Consider the following 23,188-nt stretch of genomic DNA (forward strand, 5'->3'; position numbering starts at 1 on the left):
GTCACGAAGGGTCCTTCTCGCACATCATCTTTGGAACCGGACCGCCGGGTGCAGCGCCGAGGAGATCGGGACGTCAGAGGGTGAGTATATAAACTTTTTTTTTTATTTTAACATTACTATTGATGCTGCATATTGCTGCATATGCAGCATCAATAGTATAGGCGGAAACCCGCAGCGGAAACCGCTGAACAAACCGCGATAAATCTGCAGGGATAACCGCAGCGGTTTTGCCCTGCAGATTTATCAAATCCGCTGCGGGAGAACCCGCAGAGGTCACCCGCAAAGTGTGCACATAGCCTAACACTGACCTACAAAGCCATCCATAACCTTTCTCCTTCGTATATTTCCAAACTAATCTCTCAATATCTTCCCTCACGTAATCTCCGGTACTCCAAAGACCTCCTCCTCTCCTCCACGCTTATTCGCTCCTCACCCAATTGCCTCCGAGACTTCTCCCGAATATCCCCCATCTTCTGGAATTCTGTGCCCCAACACGTCCGGTTATCCACCACATTTGGATCCTTCAAAAGAAACCTGAAAACTCATCTCTTCAAGAAAGCTTACAACCAGTAATGACCACACGGCCACCTCAACACCATTGGAGCTACTGCAACCTCCGACCTACTGTCTCCTTCCCCATAATCCTGTAGAATGTAAGCCCGCAAGGGCAGCGTCCTCGCCCCTCTGTATGAGTCTGTCATTGTTAGTTTGTTTACTGTAAGTGATATTTGTATTTTGATGTAACCCCTCCTCATGTACAGCACCATGGAATTAATGGTGCTATATAAATAAATAATAATAGTATGGATAAGATTTATATTGCAGAGGCTTGCGTCTCCACAATATAAATAGACATGCTGCGGTCCACATGTCCGTCTCCGCAGGTATACCGTGGGGGTCTCTGAATGCACAGTGGGCATGGGATTTCTTGAAGTCCCATCCACTATACTGCAACATCTGGACGCTGTGGGTTGGACACTGCACAAGTAAACAGCGTCCAACCCACAGCGTTTACTGATCGTCTGCACATACCCTTAGGAAACATCAAATCTAAATATTAGAAAACTTGCCTCATTTTTTTAAAGCTTGCAAAGCTGAACCTTCTTTATTGAGAACTTAAGGCTACATTCCCACAATGAGTACTTGGTGAGTTTTTGATGTTGCAGATTTTCTGCATCTACTATGTAAATTAGGTTACTTGCCTTTTGGTATGGTGTTTTTACTACATTTTTTTGTGCTAAAATTTTTCTCTTTTTGGTTTTTCATATTTTAAATAAAGCTGCTTTGTCTTTGATACTTCCTGGTATTTGGCATTGATAAAACTTTATTAATACAATCATGTGCAGAATACATGTGTTTTCTGCAGCATTTCTGCAGCAGGAGCGCACTAAAAACGCATGTGCATTTTTTACCTGTGGATTTTCTGAATCCAGTGTAATTCTGTGTGGAAAATCTGTACGTAAAACTCAGTTTTCCAGCAAGAGACATTTACATATTGTGGATTTCAATCGCAGGTCAGTTTATGCCACATATAAAAAAGAGATCATGAGATTTCTATAAATCTCATCCACTTTGCTGGAACTGTATGACACTGCGGCAAAAACTAACCAAAAACTCATTCTTGGTTGCATAATTGTTCCCCTGGAGCATAGGGAGAAATCCAAGGATTTCAAGCACAGAGCACTATTGATGTCTTCAGGTCCTCCAAAACCAAAGGGATCCATTTCTCTATGCTTCTCAGGCTCTGATGTACTCATCAATGCTTCTTCACTAATTATCAGCCCATCTAAAAGAATCTTTATGGATATTTCTAACCTGTCATCCATTGCCTCCCACCACAGGGAGACTACACAATATAACGTGAGTCTTCCCCTCATCACTCTGTTCTTCCCAGCTGTGAGACTCCATCATGCCGACTATGCCAAATATAAAGTGGCGAGGGGCGGTTGTGCAGCGCCCCAGAGTCCTGGTCGTTGCAGTATTGTCGCTCCTCCACCAGGGGGAGTGATGGTACGTCTGATGGCACTAAAGGAGTTCACCTGACCAGGTATCACAGTCACACACTACACTTCACACTCCGGCCACCAGGGGGAGCAAAAGGTTCTATGTATTAGGCCACTCCTCACACTGTGGTAAAACTGGGAGTCGGACAGGAAGTTAGGGAGAAGCTGACTGGGTTTTGCCCAGGTAACATCTAGTGAGAGAGAAAGCAGCCTGGGAGAGTTCCAGGGAGGACCTGTCAGGTGTGGGATCCCGACAGTGGCCTAGCATGAGACAGATTGTTACGGAGCTGCGCCTGCACTGCATAGCGGCAGTCTCCTAAGGAAGGACAAGAAGCGAAGTAGATTGTGGAGAGTGAGTATTGAAGTCACGGCGCAAGGAGACAACACCAGAAGGAGTCCTGCCATAAGATCGGTAACATCCTTCTGAGGCGCGTAGCCGGTGGCCGGAACACCGAGGAAGTAATAGGCTCCACGCATTACTTTGAACTACGGCAGGGCAGTTAACTCTAGGTTGGCTGTCTCACCTTTACACCTAGTGAAGACAACGGAGGCAACTGTGGGAGAGGGGCGTCTCTAGGGTGCCTATAAAATAACTCCAGGCCTACCCCGTCATACGGGTGCGTCCTATCCATACCATCTGGGGGACGGAGAGAGAGAACAGAAACATACACGACAGTTGTGAGGACTATCCCGTGGTGCTCAGCAGGAAAGTACTCGTGGTTCCGAGTCTTGTTTTCCCTCAAGGAAACTATATTGCCAGTATAGCCGGTACTTAACTTCTCTGTCGCTGATACCTTGGAACTCCCGCCTGAGGCACACTCTTCATCTCACGTATTCTGTCCAGTCTTGGTCCGTGACCTCTCGTCGTTATAAACTCTAGGCCTTACAGCTAGGCGTTCTTCCCCTGGACCTGTCTCCGATTGATCACTCTGTCCTCCTGTCAGTTTTCTTTTTCTCTTTACTCCAATTCACGCTAACCACTGTCCTGGTCTCTCCTCACTTCAGGACATCCACATCTTGCAACATTGGCAGCTACTCAGACCTTAGGTCTGTTTCTCAAGCAAACTGGGCCCTACCTGTGGTCCTGACAGGAAACTGTCTCTGTCCCTTCATCTTACCCCCTCCCACTCAGGGCTAGTTCCAATTCTTAACTCTAAGGCTGGAGTCACACTTGGCGTAAGACAATACGCCACGTATTATACGTCTGTACTATGGCCGTAATACGGAGAAATGTTCCCAAAATATTGATCCGCAGTCAGGGTGTGTCAGCGTATTTTGCGCATGGCATCCTCCGTATGTAATCTGTATGGCATCCGTACTGCGAGATTTTCGCGCAGGCTTGCAAAACCGACATCTAATGGATTTATGTGCTCAAATGTTAGGGAAAACATATATACAGTATATATATATATATATATATATATATATATATATATATATATATATGTCATTGAGACACATATACAGTGGGGCAAAAAAGTATTTAGTCATTCAGCAATAGTGCAAGTTCCACCACTTAAAAAGATGAGAGGCGTCTGTAATTTACATCATAGGTAGACCTCAACTATGGGAGACAAACTGAGAAATAAAAATCCAGAAAATCACATTGTCTGTTTTTTTATCATTTTATTTGCATATTATGGTGGAAAATAAGTATTTGGTCAGAAACAAACAATCAAGATTTCTGGCTCTCACAGACCTGTAACTTCTTCTTTAAGAGTCTCCTCTTTCCTCCACTCATTACCTGTAGTAATGGCACCTGTTTAAACTTGTTATCAGTATAAAAAGACACCTGTGCACACCCTCAAACAGTCTGACTCCAAACTCCACTATGGTGAAGACCAAAGAGCCGTCAAAGGACACCAGAAACAAAATTGTAGCCCTGCACCAGGCTGGGAAGACTGAATCTGCAATAGCCAACCAGCTTGGAGTGAAGAAATCAACAGTGGGCGCAATAATTAGAAAATGGAAGACATTCAAGACCACTGATAATCTCCCTCGATCTGGGGCTCCACGCAAAATCCCACCCCGTGGGGTCAGAATGATCACAAGAACGGTGAGCAAAAATCCCAGAACCACGCGGGGGGACCTAGTGAATGAACTGCAGAGAGCTGGGACCAATGTAACAAGGCCTACCATAAGTAACACACTACGCCACCATGGACTCAGATCCTGCAGTGCCAGACGTGTCCCACTGCTTAAGCCAGTACATGTCCGGGCCCGTCTGAAGTTTGCTAGAGAGCATTTGGATGATCCAGAGGAGTTTTGGGAGAATGTCCTATGGTCTGATGAAACCAAACTGGAACTGTTTGGTAGAAACAAAACTTGTCGTGTTTGGAGGAAAAAGAATACTGAGTTGCATCCATCAAACACCATACCTACTGTAAAGCATGGTGGTGGAAACATCATGCTTTGGGGCTGTTTCTCTGCAAAGGGGCCAGGACGACTGATCCGGGTACATGAAAGAATGAATGGGGCCATGTATCGTGAGATTTTGAGTGCAAACCTCCTTCCATCAGCAAGGGCATTGAAGATGAAACGTGGCTGGGTCTTTCAACATGACAATGATCCAAAGCACACCGCCAGGGCAACGAAGGAGTGGCTTCGTAAGAAGCATTTCAAGGTCCTGGAGTGGCCTAGCCAGTCTCCAGATCTCAACCCTATAGAAAACCTTTGGAGGGAGTTGAAAGTCCATGTTGCCAAGCGAAAAGCCAAAAACATCACTGCTCTAGAGGAGATCTGCATGGAGGAATGGGCCAACATACCAACAACAGTGTGTGGCAACCTTGTGAAGACTTACAGAAAACGTTTGACCTCTGTCATTGCCAACAAAGGATATATTACAAAGTATTGAGATGAAATTTTGTTTCTGACCAAATACTTATTTTCCACCATAATATGCAAATAAAATGATAAAAAAACAGACAATGTGATTTTCTGGATTTTTTTTTCTCAGTTTGTCTCCCATAGTTGAGGTCTACCTATGATGTAAATTACAGACGCCTCTCATCTTTTTAAGTGGTGGAACTTGCACTATTGCTGAATGACTAAATACTTTTTTGCCCCACTGTATATATATTCTGTATTTAGATTTCATTCAGCGCGATATCTGTGAAAAGCGGGTAATTCAATTGCCGGCTTTTCATTTCTCCTTCCCATACCCGACATGATATGAGACATGATTACATACAGTAAACCATCTCATATCCCCTTTTTTTTTTTGCATATTCCACACTACTAATGTTAGTAGTGTGTATGTGCAAAATTTCAGCGCTGTAGCTGCTGAAATAAAGGGTTAAATGGCGGAAAAAATTGGCGTGGGCTCCCGCGCAATTTTCTCCGCCAGAATGGTAAAGCCAGTGACTGAGGGCAGATATTAATAGCCAGGAGAGGGTCCATGGTTATTGGCCCCCCCGTGGCTAAAAACATCTGCCCCCAGCCACCCCAGAAAAGGCACATCTGGAAGATGCGCCTATTCTGGCACTTGGCCACTCTCTTCCCACTCCCGTGTATCACACATGATACTAACATTAGTAGTGTGGAATATGCAAAAAAAAAAAAGGGGATATGAGATGGTTTACTGTATGTAAACCATGTCTCATATCCTGTCGGGTTTGTGCAGGAGAAATGAAAAGCCGGCAATTGAATTACCGACTTTTCACTAACACCGGTGCGTATTTCTCGCAAGTCACACTGCTGGTCCGTGTGGAATCCGTATTTTTCTCGCCCCCATAGACTTTCATTGGCGATTTTTTTGCGCAATACGCTGACAAACGCAGCATGCTGCAATTTTGTACGGCCGTAGAAAGCCGTATAATACTGAACCGTAATATACGGCTAATAGGAGCAGCCCCATTGAGAATAATTGTGCCGTATGTTATGCGAGTTTTACGGACGTAGTTTCTGCGCTCTTACGTCCGTAAAACTCGCATGTGTGACCCCGACCTAACTCTCCATACCATGGAGCAACACACAGTTGGAGTACATGGAGTACACAATATTAACGCATCACAGTTCACTTTACACAATACAACATTACCCTTTTTCTTGAAGGGAAAACATGGGTAATATGTCCATCTCCTTACAAGTGAGATAACACACAACTGACATGTCTAATGGGGTGAGGTCCCTCTGATGTGGGTACGGAAGCTTGGTGATGTAGGTGCAACCTTAGTAGCTGCCACTTTATGTACTAAAATCTCGCATGGCTTTCATAAGGAGATCACGTGCTGGCCAGGAAGTATTGATCATACACTGATGTAAAGGTTATGCCCAGTTACAGAGTCAGCATGGCTTCGCTTTACACAGCAGTGTGTTTGCTGAATTTGGTAATAGTATAGAAAACCTTTTAACCCTCTGTGGGTCAGTCAGGATTATTTTTTGCACTTCATGAATGTCTTCCTTTGTATTTCTGCAATTGAGTGGCCCTTTTTTGCCATAAAAAATATCTTTTGGTCAGCCTCAAATTTTATGTCTAAAGAATAAATCAGGATGCATTCACACGTCCGTTGTTCTAGTATGAGTGCTATCCACATTCCTGTGATAATCTATGAGGCCATGCCCATCTGATTTTTCTGTCCACGCAAAATTGAGGAGACATGTCTAATTTTTATCCGAGTGTCGGATCAAAATTGGCAATGCAAGTCTATGGGTCGGTGAAAAAATCAAACTGAACTCTGATGACATCAAGCGTGGTCCGATTTCGAGGACAGTCAGGATAAGGTGGAGAAACTATTTTTTTATCTTTTCCACGTGTGAAAAAAACTCAAACAAACTCTGATAAAAAGTGATATTTTCTGCTAGATTTACTACAGTTAGGCGTCAATAGTAATATTTAATTTGTGTATGTTGGTGCTCGTCTTCGTACTGTCATCTCCTAAAGTCACTGGTTGTGGCAGATCAACCGCACCTCCATAGTAGGGATTAGATAACGAAATGCTGGCAGCGATGACGATGATGTTTGGCTGCATAATCCTTAATGACTAATAGGAATGAAGAATAACAATATAGTGGTAGTTTACTGCTGGCTTCGAATATCCTAGCACACCTTTTTGTAATGGAAATTAAAGCACCCATACGTGCCAAATTGGCGATAATCCATAATCATATGTAATTATACAACAGGCCCCTGTGTGGCAACATAGAAATTAGTGATGAGTGAGCATACTCAGATTAGGGGTTAATTGTGCCGTGTAACTTCCCTAGAAAAATAGAGTGGTACTCAAAGACTTTTCGAGAATCAACAGTGGAGACAGGAAACAACTTCGGCGCTGCGTATACTCTGTGTATATCATCCCTATCAGAAAAAATGCATTAGACAGGATGTAATGAGTACAAGGTGGATTTTATCAAAGTGAAAAAAAGCCTACACGTTTCAGCAGAGAACCAGGGTCTTCTTCAGGCCATTCTCTGTTTTGATGCTGATGATGTGTGTTGTATAATACAGTCCTGTAATGTGAACGGTATCAGCTGAAGTCCACATAATTGTGTGCAGAGCCCCTAAATGAATTGACTGATATTACTGTATCAGGAAACATTATTAGTAGATCTCAGACAGTATTACACCCAGGAGAAAAACACGGGAATATAGTAGAACACCATATATAGCTTATATAACTGGCAATTTCCCACTTCTCCTATACATTTACAATCAAGCAATTCCTTTGAAGTCCACATAGCTGGAGCAGAATGAAAATGAAATGCTTCTATAGCAGCCACACTACCGACTCTGGGGCCCAGAAACTATATGATGAGGCAGTCATCTCCGACTCTTCGCCAGTCCTAAAAGATAGAGAGATGGACCTGACCTCCCACTGACTATTGAGCTAAGAGTTTTAGACTTGGATTTTTAAGCGAATCCTGTATAGAATTAAAATCAATGAGTTTTCAAGGAGAATTTAAATTGTTTTAGGAGCCGGATTTAGAACTAGATCTGCTTCAAAATCCACAAAAAAAACCTCTATATGAACATATCCAACAGATTTAGGTGCCCGGCTGGTTAGACCACGTTGAGGTCTCCAATATTTCAAGATGCTGAGTGGTGGAGGCTGTTATGATCTGGTGACCTTGGAGCCGCATGAAAACTTTCTCTGGAGTCGGTGGAACCTGTACTGACCGCAAATCCTGAACTAACACCGCAACTAGAAGTAGCCGTGGGGTGTGCCTAACAAACCCTAGACACCTCGACACAGCCGGAGGACTAAATTCCCCTATAGATGGAAATAGGAATGCTATCTTGCCTCAGAGCAGACCCCCAAAGGATAGGCAGCCCCCCACGAATAATGACTGTGAGTAGGAGAAGAATAGACACACGCAGGTAGAAAACAGGATTTAGCAAAAGAGGCCACTCTAGCTAAATAGGAAAGGATAGGACAGATTACTAGGTGGTCAGTATTAAAACCCTTCCAAAAATATCCACAACAGGTAACACAAAAAGTTCCACAATCTAACTAAAGACATGGAATGTATATCTGCCACTCCAGAGAATCCAACAAGACTGAGAAAATACTGACACAGTCTAAGCTGGACAAGAAAACACAAAGAATAGCACTGAATTGTGAAGCACACAGCATGTGAGTCACAAGGAAAAAAAAAACCAGACACTTATCTTTGCTGATTTGGCAGAAAGGCAGGAGGAACCAGACAGAGTCCCATAACCTCCCAACAACAATTGACAACTGGCAAGGACTAATGAATCCTGCACACCTAAATACCCCAGTCAGAACTGCAATCAGCAGACACACCTGACCAGGACTGCAACCCAGGGACAACTGCATTACCACCTACTACCACCGGAGGGAACCCAAAAGCAGAATTCACAACAGTACCCTCCCCTTGAGGAGGGGTCACCGAACCCTCACCAGCGCCCCCAGGCCGATCAGGACGAGCCAGATAAAAGGCACGGACCAGATCAGCAGCATGGACATCAGAAGCAAAAACCCAAGAATTATCCTCCTGGCCATAACCCTTCCATTTGACAAGGTACTGAAGCCTCCGCCTCGAAAAACGAGAATCCAAAATCTTCTCAACCACATACTCCAACTCCCCATCAACCAAAACAGAGGCCGGAGGATCAACAGAGGGAACAACGGGCACCACATATTTCCGCAATAAAGATCTATGGATGACATTATGGATAGCAAAAGAGGCCGGAAGCGCCAATCGAAAAGACACCGGATTAATAATCTCAGAAATCCTATAAGGACCAATAAACCGAGGCTTAACCTTAGGGGAAGAGACCTTCATAGGAACATGACGGGAAGACAACCAAACCAAATCCCCAACCCGAAGCCGGGAACCAACACACCGACGACGGTTAGCAAAACGTTGAGCCTCCTCCTGAGACAACACCAAATTGTCCACCACATGAGCCCAAATCTGCTGCAACCTGTCAACCACAGAATCCACACCAGGACAGTCAGAAGGCTCAACCTGCCCAGAAGAAAAACGAGGATGAAAACCAAAATTACAAAAAAAGGCAAAACCAAAGTAGCCGAACTAGCCCAATTATTAAGGGCAAACTCGGCCAATGGCAAAAAGGCCACCCAATCATCCTGATCGGCAGACACAAAGCATCTCAAATAAGTCTCCAAAGTCTGATTAGTTCGCTCGGTCTGGCCATTTGTCTGAGGATGAAATGCAGAAGAAAAAGACAAATCATTGCCCAGCCTAGCACAAAAGGCCCACCAAAACCTAGAAACAAACTGGGAACCTCTGTCGGACACAATATTCTCCGGAATACCATGCAAACGAACCACATGCTGAAAAAACAACGGAACCAACTCTGAAGAGGAAGGCAATGGCACCAAATGAACCATCTTAGAAAACCGGTCACAAACAACCCAGATAACAGACATCCTCTGGGAAACCGGAAGATCAGAAATAAAATCCATAGAAATATGCGTCCAGGGCCTCTCAGGGACCGGCAATGGCAAAAGTAACCCACTAGCACGGGAACAACAAGGCTTGGCCCGCGCACAAGTCCCACAGGACTGCACAAAAGAACGCACATCACATGACAACGAAGGCCACCAAAAGGACCTACCAACCAAATCTCTGGTACCAAAAATACCAGGATGACCAGCCAACATAGAACAGTGAACCTCAGAAATCACTCTACTAGTCCATCTGTCAGGAACAAACAATTTCCCCACAGGACAGCGGTCAGGTCTATCAGCCTGAAATTCCTGAAGAACCCGCCGTAAATCAGGGGAAATGGCAGAAAGGACCACCCCTTCATTCAGAATGCCGACCAATTCAAGGACCTCAGGAGAATCAGGCAAAAAACTCCTAGAAAGGGCATCAGCCTTAATATTTTTAGAACCCGGAAGATGCGAAACCACGAAATCAAAACGGGAAAAAAACAAGGACCATCGAGCCTGTCTAGGACTCAGCCGTTTGGCAGACTCGAGGTAAATCAAATTCTTATGATCGGTCAGGACCACAATACGGTGCTTAGCTCCCTCAAGCCAATGTCGCCACTCCTCAAACGCCCACTTCATAGCCAACAACTCCCGATTGCCGACATCATAATTGCGTTCAGCAGGCGAAAACTTGCGGGAGAAGAAGGCACACGGTTTCATCAAAGAACCAACAGAATCCCTCTGAGACAAAACGGCCCCTGCCCCAATCTCAGAAGCATCAATCTCAACCTGAAACGGAAGAGAAACATCTGGTTGGCGCCACACCGGAGCAGAAGTAAATCGGCGTTTAAGCTCCTGAAAGGCAGAGACAGCCGCAGAGGACCAATTCGCCACATCAGCGCCTTTTTTCGTCAAATCAGTCTAGGGTTTAACCACGCTGGAGAAGTTAGCAATGAACCGGCGATAAAAATTTGCAAAACCCCAACATTTCTGAAGGCTCTTCACGGATGTGGGTTGAATCCAATCATGAATGGCCTGAACCTAAACCGGATCCATCTCCATAGATGAGGGAGAAAAAATAAAGCCCAAAAAAGAAACCTTCTGCACCCCAAAGAGACACTTAGACCCCTTCACAAACAAAGCATTGTCACGAAGGATCTGAAATACCATCCTGACCTATTCCACATGAGACTTCCAATCATCGGAAAAAATCTAAATATCGTCCAAATATACAATCAAGAATTTATCAATATAAGTCCGGAAGATATCATGCATGAAGGATTAAAAACAGATGGAGCGTTAGTGAGCCCGAATGGCATCACAAGGTATTCAAAATGGCCTTCGGACGTATTAAACGCAGTTTTCCATTCATCACCCTGCTTAATACGAACAAGATTATATGCCCCCCGAAGGTCAATCTTCGTAAACCAACTAGCCCCCTTAATCCTAGCAAACAAATCGGAAAGCAAAGGTAAAGGGTATTGAAACTTGACCGTGATCTTATTCAAGAGGCGATAATCAATACAAGGTCTCAAGGAGCCATCCTTCTTAGCAACAAAAAAAAACCCTGCTCCCAACGGTGAAGAAGATGGCCGAATATGCCCTTTCTCCAAAGACTCCTTAACATAACTCCGCATGGCGGTATGTTCAGGCACAGACAGGTTGAAAAGTCGGCCCTTGGGAAACTTACTGCCTGGAATCAAGTCAATCGCACAATCACAGTCCCTGTGCGGTGGAAGGGAACTGGACTTGGGCTCATCGAATACATCCTGAAAATCAGACAAAAACTCTGGAATTTCAGAAGAGGAAGAAGAGGAGATTGACATCAAAGGAACATCATTATGAACCCCCTGACAACCCCAACTAGTCACAGACATAGATTTCCAATCCAACACAGGATTATGTACCTTCAACCACGGGAAACCCAGCACGATAACATCATGCAAATTATGCAACACCAGAAATTGACAATCTTCCTGATGGGCTGGCGCCATGTGCATGGTCACCTGTGTCCAAAACTGGGGCTTATTTTTAGCCAAAGGTGTAGCATCAATCCCTCTTAAAGGAATAGGGTTCTGCAAAGGCTGCAAGGGAAAACCACAACGCCTGGCAAACTCAAAATCCATTAAGTTCAAGGCGGCGCCTGAATCCACAAACGCCATGACAGAAAATGATGACAATGAGCAGATCAAGGACACCGATAACAGAAATTTAGGTTGTACAGTACTGATAGTAAATGAACTAGCGATCCTTTTTGTCCGCTTAGGGCAGACTGAAATGACATGAGAAGCGTCGCCACAATAATAACACAACCCATTCTGACATCTGAATCCTTGTCGTTCCGTTCTAGACAAAATCCTATCACACTGCATTGGCTCAGGACTTTGCTCTAAAGACGACGCCACAGCGTGCACAGTTTAACGCTCCCGCAAGCGCCGATCAATCTGAATGGCCAGAGACATAGAATCACTCAGACCGGAAGGCGTGGGAAACCCCACCATAACATCTTTAACGGATTCAGAAAGACCCTTTCTGAAAATTGCCGCCAAAGCATCATTATTCCATTTAGTCAACACAGACCATTTTCTAAATTTCTGACAATACAATTCTGCCGCCTCTTGACCCTGAGACAGGGCCAACAAGGTTTTCTCCGCTTGATCCACAGAATTCGGTTCATCATATAATAATCCTAAAGCCTGAAAAAAGGAATCTACATTAAGCAAGGCCGGATTCCCAGATTCCAGGGAAAATGCCCAATCCTGTGGATCGCCACGCAGCAGGGAGATGACAATTTTAACCTGCTGAATGGAAGCACCGGAGGATCGCGGTCTCAGAGCAAAAAACAGTTTACAATTGTTTTTAAAACCCCAAAATTTGGACCTATCGCCAAAAAACAAATCAGGAGTAGGAATCTTCGGCTCTAAAGCAGGAGTCTGAACAATATAATCAGAAATACCCTGCACCCTAGCAGCAAGCTGGTCTACACGAGAAGCTAATTCCTGAACATCCATGCTGGCACAAGACTCCTCAGCCACCCATAAATAAAGAGGGAAGAAAAGACAAAACAGACTACAGAAAAAAAAATGGCTCAACACCTTTCTTCCCTTCTTCTGAGATGCATTTAACTCATTATGGGCTAGTTGTACTGTTATGATCTGGTGACCTTGAAGCCGCATGAAAACTTTCTCTGGAGTCGGTGGAACCTGTACTGACCGCAAATCCTGAACTAACACCGCAACTAGAAGTAGCCGTGGGGTGTGCCTAACAAACCCTAGACACCTCGACACAGCCGGAGGACTAAATACCCCTATAGATGGAAATAGGAATGCTATCTTGCCTCAGAGCAGACCCCCAAAGGATAGGCAGCCCCCCACGAATAATGACTGTGAGTAGGAGAAGAATAGACACACGCAGGTAGAAAACAGGATTTAGAAAAAGAGGCCACTCTAGCTAAATAGGAAAGGATAGGACAGATTACTAGGCGGTCAGTATTAAAACCCTTCCAAAAATATCCACAACAGATAATACAAAAAGTTCCACAATCTAACTAAAGACATGGAATGTATATTTGCCACTCCAGAGAATCCAACAAGACTGAGAAAATACTGACACAGTCTAAGCTGGACAAGAAAACACAAAGAATAGCACTGAATTGTGAAGCACACAGCATGTGAGTCACAGAGAAAAAAAACCCAGACACTTATCTTTGCTGATTTGGCAGAAAGGCAGGAGGAGCCAGACAGAGGTCCATAACCTCCCAACAACAATTGACAACTGGCAAGGACTAATGAATCCTGCACACCTAAATACCCCAGTCAGAACTGCAATCAGCAGACACACCTGACCAGGACTGCAACCCAGGGACAACTGCATTACCACCTACTACCACTGGAGGGAACCCAAAAGCAGAATTCACAACAGGAGGCACCAGACACTGAAACATCCAGTAAGTCATTGGACCACTAGTGACAACATGTAGGCCTGTCAGGGGTGTGAAGCTATAGAGCAGGGGTACCGGGGGCCACATGTAGCCTGCAATGCCATTCTGTGTGGCCTACAGCCATATGGACAGGGAAATGGGTGTCTGAGAGGTTAACTATATGTGGCAAGCACAGACAGAATAGCAGTGGCAGCGGCTGAAGAGCAGGGACTGTGTTGATATCTCTGGAGGCCTCATACATCAGGAGAATGGGGTCTCTTAACCTGTGTGGAACTACAAAAGGAGTATGTGAATTAGGCAGGTGGATTCCAGGTCTTTGGCTCGCTCCACTCAATTTTGGGGAGTTCTGAATCATTAGGCAGTAAACAAAAACACCAGAGAGCCAAGTGTCATATGACCTGTTCCTCTTTAGGGGCCTATTCACACGGTTTGGTTTTTTTTTTTACGAGGATTTAGAAGCAGATTTTACTGCAAATCCACATCAAAAATGTTTCATATATTCTAAATAAGCTTCCTATTATTTTTTTTGACATACCAAACAAAACACCCTCACATAAAGGCCAAATGATAGAAAATATAAACTTTTATTGATCTAAAAAACAGCGTATATAACATATAAAATAGTAAGGGGTAGTGACCACCAGTGCAGGAGCAATGGTGGGTCACACACAGGAATCAACCTCAATAAACGCAAAAGTGAGGCAGCAGAGAGTACTTATTGATGGAACACATATGGCAACAAATATATAGCAGGTATAAAAAATCCATCCGCATAGAGCATAATAGGTACATACATATGGCATATAACGGGATGTCCAAACATAGAGTCAGTCAGCTAAGGTAGCTTGGCAAAAGTACAAACATACTGCATGAGAATAACATAAATATAAATATAAATATAGTTACCAGGAGGAAGAACCCGGGGACCCACCACACCCGACGCGCGTTTCGCACCGGTGCGAAACGCGCGTCGGGTGTGGTGGGTCCCCGGGTTCTTCCTCCTGGTAACTATATTTATATTTATATTTATGTTATTCTCATGCAGTATGTTTGTACTTTTGCCAAGCTACCTTAGCTGACTGACCCTATGTTTGGACATCGCGTTATATGCCATATGTATGTACCTATTATGCTCTATGCGGATGGATTTTTTATACCTGCTATATATTTGTTGCCATATGTGTTCCATCAATAAGTACTCTCTGCTGCCTCACTTTTGCGTTTATTGAGGTTGATTCCTGTGTGTGACCCACCATTGCTCCTGCACTGGTGGTCACTACCCCTTACTATTTTATATGTTATATACGCTGTTTTTTAGATCAATAAAAGTTTATATTTTCTATCATTTGGCCTTTATGTGAGGGTGTTTTGTTTGGTATGTCATTATGGTTGTACCTTCACGGCCTAATTAGGGATATCTGTTTGGTGTTTCTATTATTTTTTTTGCGAAATGTCCAAAATAATGTAGAAAAACAAAACAAAACCTGTACTTTGTGCACTAAAAGAACTTTTCCCAATAAAATGAGTAGGAAACTTATTTAAAGAATATTTGACGCAGTTTTTGATGTGGAATAGCCGAATCATCTCTCTAAGACTGCGTTCACACTATCAGTATTTGATCAGTATTTTACATCAGTATTTGTAAGTCAGAACCATCAGTGGAACAGTCAGAGGAAAAGTATAATAGAAACACGTGACCACTTTCTGTATTTATCACCCACTCCTGGTTTTGGCTTACAAATACTGATAGTGTGACCATAGCCTAAATCCTTGGAAAAAAAACAACCTGTGTGGGAACGTACCATAAAGCTATGTTCACACGTTGCGTTTTTGATGCATTTTTTTTTCCCCACAGGCAAAATGTGTTCTCTTGGCAATAAGAAACTTGCTTCAAAAAAGCAGGCTTTGATTAGTTTTTGTTGCTTTTTTTCTGGTTACATTTGTCTCTTGTGCATGCTGATAAAGTTCAGCTAGTTATGGTATATACTTTTGATATGTCACAAATGGTAATACGTTGGTTCAAGATGACAATGTGGCCCTTGGACCACCAAAGGCCCCCTCTCCTATACAGGATACAGACAAGGAAATCTGACTCAGGCACTTGAGCCTGAGAGGGATTTAAATGACTGTTTGCCATAAAAGAGCCCAAATGTATATATTTTACCCACTTATATAGCGCCATTAATTCCACAGCGCTTTACAGACATTATCATCACTGTCCCCATTGGGGCTCACAATATAATTTCCCTATCAGTACACCTTTGGAGTGTGCGAGGAAACCAGAGAACCTGGAGGAAACCCACGCAAACATGGGGAGAACATACAAACTCCTTGCAGATGTTGTCCTTGGTGGTATTTGAAGGCTTCAGACGGTGCTAACCACTGAGCCACCGTGCTGCCCTATGAGTGGTTTTACAGGGACGCTTAGAAATTTCCCATTATGACTGGGAACCCCGATCTCTGACAGCCTATCCCTGCTGTTATTTTTCATTATTATGTATACATACCTACGAGGGGGTCCATGAAGAGGAAAGAGCCTCACAATGTATTTTCCCCCGCTGACAGATGGCGTGATTGTGCTGCTGTCAGATCCACACATAACTGCCATTATGTCAGCTTTCTGCAGCTTCCGATAGAATAATAGTGATTGATACCTATAACAAATGTGCAGGATCTGCAGCACTGATGACGCTTTCTAATGAACGGCAAGGTGCACAAGGCAACGAGCCGCACATAGTGGCACAGTCACCCCCTATTTATTGCCATTTATGGGGGCACAGATCAGGCTGACAGGTTAATGAATTGATAATTAGCTGAGGAATATTTACTAGCCGCCTGGCAGCCATAACAGCACTTACCCTTTCTATAATCTGCCCTTCCCCCGTCAGCACTCCCACTTGCAGATCAGTTTCCTAACCATTATTGAGGAGGCATTAAATTTTCACAAAGCGAGGAGGCTGATACTAGGTTTCTTTTAACTCTTTGCATGGGCACTGATCTAAAACTCATCTTCATGGTACAAGACAGCTCAGGGATGAAGGTAATATCCCAATTTTCTGGGATGGAGGCCTCTTTAATGAGAAAGAGTAAAATATACACTCTTCCTGTTCTGTAGAGAATATGGAAAGGCTTAATAGAAGAGGATCAGTCATTTCCTAAAATGCGGCCCCCGAGTGCTGATCTTAGGGAACGGTGTAGTAGAAGGGACGTTGTGGGTTTACATGTTGTAGGTCCATACATCCCAGCGGTGCCCGCACATGCCCCATAACGAGCGATGATCGCCATCGTCGTCCGCAGGCTGATGGGCAATGGCGAGGACAGGACGGTCACTAATCGTCTTGTCCCTATACAGTATTATGCTATTAGCAGCACATCACTCGTTTACAAGGAGATTTTTGCCGCCATGAGCGATCTGATCACCGTTTTGCTCATTTGTTGCTCAGCGGCATGGTTTCACTAGCGGATAACCAGGAACGGGCTTTCCTGTGAATACTCATATGCCAATGATCTACTCATCTAAATGCACCACTAGTCCACAAAGCTACAACGAAGCATTATGGTGATTCTTACGTAAAAATGTATTATTTACTTCATTCAGTTATATAGCACAAACCTATTCTCCAGCGCGGTACAGAGATCACGTACATGAATCCAAGCCCCATTCAGGCTCACAATACAAAATGCAAATTGACTTGTCTGTATGTTTTGGAAGAGCCTATGTGAACACAGGATGGCTATACAGACTCCAAGCAGATATCTGGTCAGAGCTGTAAGCCACGGTACCAACCACAGAGCCACTGTGCTGCCAAAGCCATGGCCTCGACCTCTTGTGGTCCCCAGGATCAAGAAACCAAACATTGTATGGCTTATAGAGGAAAGTTTGTACACATCTATAGATTCTTCCATTCACCCCCATTTTTTTTTCTTTTAGTGATGAGCACCCCTTTAGGAAGCAATTAATATTTTAAAAAATAGTAAAAATTAAATAAAGCAGGATGGCAATGGTGTGGATGAGGATAACCTACATAGTGTACTGTGAATGGCCGTGGATGAGGATAAAGTACAGTCTGCTGTGAATGGCCATGGATGAGGATAATCTACATAGTCTGCTGTGAATGGCCGTGGATAAGGAAAATGTACAAAGTCTACTGTGAATGGCCATGGATGAGGATACCCAACAGTTTGCTGTGAATGGACGTGGATGATGATAACCTACATAGTCTACTGTGAATGGCTGTGGAGGAGGATAACCAACACAGTCTGCTGTGAATGGCCATGGATGAGGATAACCTACACAGTCTGCTGTGAATGGCCATGGATGAGATAAACCTGCAGTCTGCTGTGAATGGCCATGGATGAGGATACCCAACAGTCTGCTGTGAATGGCCGTGGATGAGGATACCCAACAGTCTGCTGTGAATGGCCGTGGATGAGGATACCCAACAGTCTGCTGTGAATGGCCGTGGATGAGGATATCCTACACAGTCTTCTGTGAATGGCCATGGATGAGGATAACCTACAGTCTACTGTGAATGGCCATGGATGAGGAAAACCTGCACAGTCTGCTGTGAATGGCTATGGATGAGGATACCCAACAGTCTGCTGTGAATGGCCATGGATGAGGATACCCAACACAGTCCATCGTGAATGGCCGTGGATGAGGATAACCTACAGTCTGCTGTGAATGGCCATGGATGAGGATATCCTACACAGTCTGCTGTGAATGGCCATGGATGAGGATAACCTACAGTCTACTGTGAATGGCCATGGATGAGGATATCCTACACAGTCTGCTGTGAATGGCCGTGGATGAGGATATCCTACACAGTCTGCTGTGAATGGCCGTGGATGAGGATATCCTACACAGTCTGCTGTGAATGGCCATGGATGAGGATAACCTACAGTCTGCTGTGAATGGCCATGGATGAGGATAACCTACAGTCTGCTGTGAATGGATTATATCCTTGGCCAGTCAGCCGTCACGAGGAAGAAACCTTATGTCACGGAATGTATTTTGGGTAATAGTGAACAGCACCTAACATCTGGCCTAATGACATGCACCAAATACTAGATATGACACCTACTGGTGGAGGTACAGGTAAGAAGTAGGGATAGAAAATGGAAATATCAGGCAAAATTTACAGCTGAGGGCTACAAGATTGAGAATTTTCTGATATGCATCTAGAAATGTCCACCCAAGCATAAATGATGAGAAATGGCTGCTGTAGGCACATTTAGAGGACAAGTGCCGTGTCTCCCCAGTCTAAGGACAAAGGCAGAAGGATCCAGTCCTGATAATGCAGGAATATTGCTGAGGAAGAGCAATTAGCCCGAAGCAGCCAGGGGGTAATAGAGCTGGGGGGATAATAGAGCTGGGGGGGGGGGGTGTAACAGAGCTAGGGGGGATAACAGAGCTGGGGGGTAATAGAGCTGGGGGGATAACAGAGCTGGGGGGCTACAAGCCAGCGACAGACACAAAGGAGCGCGGCGGCAGCCAAGGTGAGCAGAGCCCTCTGATGGGTAAGGGGTCACTCACACAGGCACAGCTGGATGTGCAATGCTCACCCCAAAGATTGCACAAAAAGCCCGATATCATTCACCCACATGAAATATGAGAGCCCTGCGGTACGTGCACGGCTATATACTGCACAATACAAAGCACCAGGAAAGGCTGCGTTATTAATGGGAGCCATGGACCAGCTGCAGAGCAATACTGCAAGATCAATGGTATGACAGCATCCCTCATCCAGGGGCAGACAATGCCGACACAACAAAGCAGCCTACCTTGTGGCCGTGCAGGAGATGTCTGCTCCCAGCAGCAGCAGTGTGGATGTCTGTCAGGCCGCCTCCATGGCTGATGCTTGCTGCCACACCATGGCAATGTGAGAGGAGCAGTCACATGCTGCACACACTGCCTGCCTACCAGGGAGCGCCACTCACTGTGCTCCCATGTGTCCTCCTGGGGGCAGTGAGGTGGTGTGCCCACCCTGCGCCCTCACACACCAGGGTGAGAAGTGCTTATCACATATATATATATAATCAGTATTGTCCTCCCATGAGTCCTCCTGGGGGCGGTGAGGTAATGTGCCCACCCTGCGCCCTCACACACCAGGGTGAGAAGTGCTTATAACATTATATATATACAGGTCCTTCTCAAAAAATTAGCATATAGTGTTAAATTTCATTATTTACCATAATGTAATGATTACAATTAAACTTTCATATATTATAGATTCATTATCCACCAACTGAAATTTGTCAGGTCTTTTATTGTTTTAATACTGATGATTTTGGCATACAACTCCTGAAAACCCAAAAAACCTGTCTCAATAAATTAGCATATTTCACCCGTCCAATCAAATAAAAGTGTTTTTTAATAACAAACAAAAAAACCATCAAATAATAATGTTCAGTTATGCACTCAATACTTGGTCGGGAATCCTTTGGCAGAAATGACTGCTTCAATGCGGCGTGGCATGGAGGCAATCAGCCTGTGACACTGCTGAGATGTTATGGAGGCCCAGGATGCTTCAATAGCGGCCTTAAGCTCATCCAGAGTGTTGGGTCTTGCGTCTCTCAACTTTCTCTTCACAATATCCCACAGATTCTCTATGGGGTTCAGGTCAGGAGAGTTGGCAGGCCAATTGAGCACAGTAATACCATGGTCAGTAAACCATTTACCAGTGGTTTTGGCACTGTGAACAGGTGCCAGGTCGTGCTGGAAAATGAAATCTTCATCTCCATAAAGCATTTCAGCCGATGGAAGCATGAAGTGCTCCAAAATCTCCTGATAGCTAGCTGCATTGACCCTGCCCTTGATGAAACACAGTGGACCAACACCAGCAGCTGACATGGCACCCCACACCATCACTGACTGTGGGTACTTGACACTGGACTTCAGGCATTTTGGCATTTCCTTCTCCCCAGTCTTCCTCCAGACTCTGGCACCTTGATTTCCAAATGACATGCAAAATTTGCTTTCATCAGAAAAAAGTACTTGGGACCATTTAGCAACAGTCCAGTGCTGCTTCTCTGTAGCCCAGGTCAGGCGCTTCTGCCGCTGTTTATGGTTCAAAAGTGGCTTTACCTGGGGAATGCGGCACCTGTAGCCCATTTCCTGCACACGCCTGTGCACGGTGGCTCTGGATGTTTCCACACCAGACTCAGTCCACTGCTTCCTCAGGTTCCCCAAGGTCTGGAATCGGTCCTTCTCCACAATCTTCCTCAGGGTCCGGTCACCTCTTCTCGTTGTACAGCGTTTTCTGCCACATTGTTTCCTTCCAACAGACTTACCATTGAGGTGCCTTGATACAGCACTCTGGGAACAGCCTATTTGTTGAGAAATTTCTTTCTGGGTCTTACCCTCTTGCTTGAGGGTGTCAATGATGGCCTTCTTGACATCTGTCAGGTCGCTAGTCTTACCCATGATGGGGGTTTTGAGTAATGAACCAGGCAGGGAGTTTTTAAAAGCCTCAGGTATCTTTTGCATGTGTTTAGAGTTAATTAGTTGATTCAGAAGATTAGGGTAATAGGTCGTTTAGAGAACCTTTTCTTGATATGCTAATTTATTGAGACAGGTTTTTTGGGTTTTCAGGAGTTGTATGCCAAAATCATCAGTATTAAAACAATAAAAGACCTGACAAATTTCAGTTGGTGGATAATGAATCTATAATATATGAAAGTTTAATTGTAATCATTACCTTATGGTAAATAATGAAATTTAACACTATATGCTAATTTTTTGAGAAGGACCTGTATAATCAGTATTGTCCTCCCATGAGTCCTCCTGGGGGCGGTGAGGTAATGTGCCCACCCTGCACCCTCACACACCAGGGTGAGAAGTGCTTATAACATTATATATATATATATATATATATATATATATATATATATATATATATAATCAGTATTGTCCTCCCGGGGGCAGTGAGGTGATGTGCCCACCCTGCGCCCTCACACGCCAGGGTGAGAAGTGCTTTATATATATATATATATCTCAGTATGTAGCAGGAGGGATCTACGCCTAGAGCCATAGAACACGCAGTGCTGGCACCTTGGAATATAGAGCGCTTTATACGTCGCTCCTCGGTTTTCTTTTATTTCACCTGTTTTCAGGTAAAGATGATATTTCTACATCACAGTAACTAACATCTTGTGGTTTTCATTGCTGCCACCAGGTGGCGTGGTAATAATAAAACAGTTGGCTCCTCCCACACAGGCTATACCCAGACTACAGGCACCAAGCTGAAGTGTTTGTACACCAGAAGTGTAGATAAAGGGTTGTCCCACTACTACGCTGTCCATATCAAATCAGTGAGGGTCCGACACCTATCACCCCCATCTCAGCTGCTTTCATTGGAATAGGAGCCAGCTGCAGTACCGGGCAGTGGCCACTACATTGTTGATGGTGCCCTCCTATTCAATTCCTATCTGTATTTTCTTGTGAAAAAAAATAAATATGTCTGAGATTTCGAAATCTTTGCATCCTTGTTTTCTTTACATTTTATACAGTGACCCAACTCTTATTTTGTATTGTAAACCATGCCCCATGTATTCTGGTTCCACTTATGTTAGACATGATCCAGTCAATCAATTCTCAGACGAGCCTAGGGCACTGAAATTCTGGGACCAGCTAACTATCTGGAGCCAACTTGTGAACGTGGGAAATTAAAGGGAATCTGTCAGTAGGATCAGCCCTCCTAAGTCTTTTATATGAGGATGTAGGTCATAGAAAGCTGAATAATAGGATACACTGATACCTGCGATTTGATGTCTTATTCCAGAAAAATCCACATTTTTCTTATATGTAAATGAGCTGTTAAGATCTATGGGCCAGACATAGATCTCCGTGACAATCTGCCTTCAAAGCTCATTTTAAATAAAAGGGGGCGTTACTGGTGTGAGACATGTAATGACTGACAGTCTGCTCTACGGTGAGATCAGAGCACAGTACAGCAGAAGTGAACTTTGACTCATTGTCAGTGCAAACAGCTGCACCAGCACTTGTCCTCTCATAGTGCTGTAAGCTCAGCTGTGCTGCCTGATTATAACTAACAGTACAGCAGAGTTGAACCTTGTCTCATTGAAAACACACTTGCAGTGCTATCAGCTCTGCTGTACTGCCCGAGAGATGGAAACTGAAGCACTATGAGAGGACACCTGCAGTGTAAATGTGCTAGCACAACAGAAGTGACCTTTGTGTCATGGCAGTGTTAGCTCTGCTGTACTGGTATAGTTCTGATCTCACTCTAGAGCGGCGTGACTATGAGAAGACTATCAATTATTACTTGGTTCATACTGGTAACGCCCTGAGGGAAGTCTGTGTCCCACCCATACAACTTTTTAGCTTATTTTCTTATAAAACATGGATTTCTCTGGAATAA

General features: G+C 44.3%; 1 protein-coding gene across 2 annotated transcripts in view; it reads right to left on the bottom strand.

The window, feature by feature from the left end:
- The window catches only part of CRACD (capping protein inhibiting regulator of actin dynamics), a 231,022-nt gene extending 211,292 nt beyond the window's left edge, over nucleotides 1–19,730 (bottom strand). The window contains exon 1 of one of the 2 annotated variants that reach the window (XM_077279725.1): nucleotides 19,590–19,730. The gene's annotated coding sequence lies outside the window, so the exon portion shown is untranslated. The remainder of the gene's footprint in view (nucleotides 1–19,589) is intronic. The other variant, XM_077279724.1, reaches the window with a different exon arrangement.
- Nucleotides 19,731–23,188: the final 3,458 nt, after the last annotated feature.

This window comes from Ranitomeya variabilis, chromosome 1, assembly GCF_051348905.1.
Source record: "Ranitomeya variabilis isolate aRanVar5 chromosome 1, aRanVar5.hap1, whole genome shotgun sequence".
In the NCBI taxonomy this organism is placed as follows: domain Eukaryota; kingdom Metazoa; phylum Chordata; class Amphibia; order Anura; family Dendrobatidae; genus Ranitomeya; species Ranitomeya variabilis.